Genomic DNA, 5,000 nt, shown 5'->3' on the forward strand with positions numbered 1-5,000 from the left:
GATGAGGAAAGAGAAAGGGAAGACGAACAGATGATAAAGAAAGGAGGGATGGGAAGGGAAGAGGAGGGAAAGGCAGTGGAAGGTAAGAGGAGAGAGAAGAGAGAAAATTGCGGAATCTAAAAAGAAAAGGTGGAATGGGGAGAGGAGAGGAGGAAAAGGAAATAAAAGAGAAGATAAGAGGAGAGAGGAAGGAAAGAAAAGATGGAATGGGAAGAGAAGAGGATGGAAAGAGAATAAAATAGGAGATAAAACGCGAGAGAAAGGAAAGAAAGGATATTTTTTTCTTCTTCAAAATCTGACCTTCAAGTTACCCTAGACGGTGAAGGTTACAGAATCTAAAAAAAAAAAAAAAAAATCCTGGTCTGAAAAAAAAAAAAAAATTAAATGAATAAATACGGAATGTCACAAATTATTCCACTTATGAAAGGTCTATAAGAGTCGAAACAAAACCGTTGGGTCGCGTTCGATCGAGTGTTTTTATCATTGTTTTAATGTGCTTCTCTGCGCCTCAAGGTACAGCCAAAATGTCTACAAAGAACAAAGTACAAGGCAAAGGTCTACCGGCAAAATAAAAATATCAGAGACATGTTCGCCATACTTAAATATATCCCGCAAAAACATTACTTAAATTCATATTCGCCATACTTAAATACGCAGCGAGAGGCACACCAGCCATACTTAAATCTCCAGCGAAAGCATTACTTAAGGGCATGCTCGCCATACGTGAATATCCTACGTGCAAATCCCCCGATCCTACGCGGCATTCCGGACGGGCGCCTCCCTCGCGTCCTAAATACTCTTACATTAAAAGAGCTTCCAGATCCATTTGTCTCCCTCTTCTTCCAGCGTCTCGGAGGAGGAGGAGGAGGAGGAGGAGGAGGAGGAGGAGGAGGAGGAGGAGGAGGAGGAGGAGGAGGAGGAGGAGGAGGAGACGGAGGAGGAAGTGGTGGTGGAAGTAGAGGGGCAAGAGGAGGAGGAAGAAGAGGAGGTGGTGGTGGAGCAAGTGGAGGAAGAGGAGGAAGAGGAGGAGGAAGAAGAGGAGGGGGAGGAAGAGGAGTAGGAGGAAGAAGGAGGAGGAGCAAGTGGAAGAAGAAGAAAAAGAAGGAGGAGGAGATCCTCTTCAGCATCTTAAGGATCGCATATATTGGACATCCTGAAGGACGCCCCGCTCTCAGTGCCCTCCGCGGCGGAAAGGGGGGCGCCGGAATCCTCTCTCCACGGCCCAGCTTCCATTTATTTCCTCTGCTCTGCCTTCCTCGTCTCTTCCTGAGTGGAGGAAGGGAGAGGGGGAGGGGACCAACTAGGATGTGGGGGAGGGGGTCGACGAGGAGGTCGGGGAGAGGAGAACTAGAAATAGGGGGAGAGGGTGGACTAAGGAGGTGTAGGGGGGGAACGACTAGGAAGAGGGGGAGGGGGCGGACTAGGATAAGTGAGGGAGAAAAAGGAGAGGGGAGAACTTGGACGAGGGGGAGGGGGGGAGGACGAGGAGGAGGATAGGCAACTAGGCGGTGGAGAGAATGGGTGGAGGGGGAGGAGCAGGGGTGAGGGATGCTAGGAGGAGAGGAGGTGCGGTGGGACTGTTCGTCTGGACTAGGAGAAAGGGGAGGACTTGGAGGAAAGGAGGAGGAGGATGGGGGGGGGGGGGGGTAGTCCAGTCAGGTGCCGATAAACCAATATTCTTCCTCATCAGTCACCCACGGGTCTCGTCTCCTGCTACCTTCTCTGGCCTTCTCGCGCATCTCAATACAGGGCCCGTCCTCTCCATTCCTCTTTCTTCTCCCCTTCCTCTCTCTCCTCTCCTTCATTCTCACTATATCCGTCTCTCTCTTCTCCTTCATTCTCAGTATCTCCTTCTCTCTCCTCTCCTTCATTCTCACTATCTCCTTCTCTCTCCTCTCCTTCATTCTCACTATCTCCCTCTCTCTCCTCTCCTTCATTCTCCCTCTCTCTCCTCTCCTTCATTCTCACTATCTCCCTCTCTCTCCTCTCCTTCATTCTCCCTCTCTCTCCTCTCCTTCATTCTCCCTCTCTCTCCTCTCCTTCATTCTCCCTCTCTCTCCTCTCCTTCATTCTCCCTCTCTCTCCTCTCCTTCATTCTCCCTCTCTCTCCTCTCCTTCATTCTCCCTCTCTCTCCTCTCCTTCATTCTCACTATCTCCCTCTCTCTCCTCTCCTTCATTCTCCCTCTCTCTCCTCTCCTTCATTCTCACTATCTCCCTCTCTCTCCTCTCCTTCATTCTCCCTCTCTCTCCTCTCCTTCATTCTCCCTCTCTCTCCTCTCCTTCATTCTCCCTCTCTCTCCTCTCCTTCATTCTCCCTCTCTCTCCTCTCCTTCATTCTCCCTCTCTCTCCTCTCCTTCATTCTCACTATCTCCCTCTCTCTCCTCTCCTTCATTCTCCCTCTCTCTCCTCTCCTTCATTCTCCCTCTCTCTCCTCTCCTTCATTCTCCCTCTCTCTCCTCTCCTTTATTCTCCCTCTCTCTCCTCTCCTTCATTCTCACTATCTCCCTCTCTCTCCTCTCCTTCATTCTCACTATCTCCCTCTCTCTCCTCTCCTTCATTCTCCCTCTCTCTCCTCTCCTTCATTCTCACTATCTCCTTCTCTCTCCTCTCCTTCATTCTCACTATCTCCCTCTCTCTTTTCTCCTTCATTCTCACTATCTCCTTCTCTCTCCTCTCCTTCATTCTCACTATCTCCCTCTCTCTCCTCTCCTTCATTCTCCCTCTCTCTTCTCTCCTTCATTCTCACTATCTCTTCCTGTTCTCTTCTTCCTCCTTATTGACCCCCTTCACTCTCACTATCTCTTCCTCACTTCTTCCTTACTGACGCCCTTCACTCTCGCTATCTCTTCCTCTCCCCCCCTCCTCCTTCCTTCATCTCCCTCTCTGCCTATTACCGCGACGATGCAGAAAAGGAAAACGAGGAAGCCATCACTATTTCCTTCCGCCAAGCCCCCTGCGATCGCCCTCGCCCTCGAGACCGGGGGAGGGCCAAGTTATCCTCGATGAATTGGCGTAAATGGGAGGCGGCAAAGCGGGTCCCGGGCGCTTCCTCTAGGGGGGGGGGGGGGGGGTCGTTCTCCTCGTGCTGCGATGGGACGGGGCTTCTTCGGCTTCGTCGCCTTCTGCTACTTATTTTGCTTCTTCTTCTTCGTCTTTTTGTTCTTCTTCGTTTTCTTCTTTATCGTCTTCTTCCTCTTCGTCTTCATCGTCTTCATCTTCATTGTCATCTTCTTCTCCTACTTCCTCTTCGTCTTCTTCATCTTCTCCTTCTTCTTCTTCGTCGTCTTCTCCTTTTGTTTCTTCGTATTCTTCTTTCTTCTTCTTTTGTATATTCCTTCATCTTCTGCTACTCATCCATCTCCTTTCATTACAACCGCTATCCTCACCGCCGTAATCCTCACCCTTACGATCACCATTACTCTCCGCATTACCATCATTACCCTCACCTTCACCACGATTACCTGTTACTCCCAAGATTACCCTCCCCCCATTTCCCTAATGCCTCGCCCCGCCAACGCCCCCACCATAACTCGAAGCTCTAACGAACCTCACGCCGGCCTCGTAAACAACACCATTATCCCCCCCCCAACGCACCCGCCGCCGCCAACGCTACGTGAAATGACGCCGCCACTCGCACATGATTTATAGGCCTATTTGAGTGACGTCCGTTCCTCCCGCCGTCCGTCCATCCGTCCGTCCGTCTCTCTTTTTCTCTTTCTCTTTCTCTTTCTCTTTCGCTCTCGCTCTCTCCTTTTCGCTCTCGCTCTCTCCTTTTCGCTCTCGCTCTCGCTCTCGCTCTCGCTCTCGCTCTCTCTCTCTCTCTCTCTCTCTCTCTCTCTCTCTCTCTCTCTCTCTCTCTCTCTCTCTCTCTCTCTCTCTCTCTCTCTCTCCCTCCCTCCCTCCCTCCCTCCCTCCCTCCCTCCCTCCCTCTCTCTCTGTTTCTGTTTCTGTTTCTCTCTCTCGCTCTCGCTCTTTCCTTCCCTCAGGTCTGTCCAAGCGGCCGTCAACGCCCATCACCGCTGTCGCCACGCAATTGACACCCGGAAGAGACGAGGTAAACGCCACCCACCACCCACTGCCCACCGCCCACCGCCCACCGCCCACCGCCCGTCCCTATTCCTCGTGCGAAATTTCACTCCCCCCCCACCCCACCCCTATGAAAGGCCGGCGCGAATACGAAGCCGATAATTTACGCAATGGTCGTCTTCCGCTGACGCCTCCCGCCCCTCCCCCCCCACCTTCAAGCTCCTATCGCTCACCGCTCACCCCCCTCCCCTCCCCCATGTCTCCCTCTCCCGACTCTAGCTGTTCATACTTTCCCATCTTCCCTTCCCCTTCCTGCCTCTTTGCTTAACTACCTATCTATCTACTTACTTGCCTACGTGCTCCTTCTCTGCCTGCTTGCCTGCCTCCCTACCTCCCTATCTGTATGCCTGCCCGCCCGCCTACATGCCTGCCTGCCTGCTTGCCTGCCTGCTTACCTACCTACCTACTTCCTTCCCTCCTTCCCTACCTGCCTACTTACCTCCTTACCTGCTTACCTCCCTACCTACCTCCTTCCCTCCTTCCCTACCTACCTCCTTACCTACCTACTTACCTACCTACCTCCCCCCCACTTCCTTCCTCCCCAGAACACCTCTTACCCACAACCCCAGTATCAGAAGGCCCACAAAACAGCCTTGAGCCGCTCTCTCCCAAGACTTTCCCCGCGATTACCTTTCCTCTAGGTTTGTTTTACCGAAAATTTCTCTCCTCGACTGACGGCTGTTTCCCCAGAACCGGCGTCTCCCGTTCATTCTTACTCTTCTTTGTTCTTATTCTTATTCTTATCATTATCCTTATTACTACTACTACTACTAGTATTATCATTATTTTTATTATTACTATTATCAGTATTATTCATATTACTACTATTATTAGTAGTATTATCATTATAATTATTATCATTATCACTATTATTATCGTTATTATCATTATTATCATTAACATCCCTTCTCT

At 50.9% G+C, this 5,000-nt stretch overlaps 1 protein-coding gene across 1 annotated transcript in view; it reads right to left on the reverse strand.

Annotated features, from left to right (window-relative positions):
• LOC125031036 (protein kinase C, brain isozyme-like) overlaps nucleotides 1-5,000 on the reverse strand; it is a 336,397-nt gene that overhangs the window by 157,999 nt on the left and 173,398 nt on the right. The window lies entirely within an intron of this gene.

The sequence above is a fragment of the Penaeus chinensis genome, chromosome 12, assembly GCF_019202785.1.
Source record: "Penaeus chinensis breed Huanghai No. 1 chromosome 12, ASM1920278v2, whole genome shotgun sequence".
Classification (NCBI taxonomy): domain Eukaryota; kingdom Metazoa; phylum Arthropoda; class Malacostraca; order Decapoda; family Penaeidae; genus Penaeus; species Penaeus chinensis.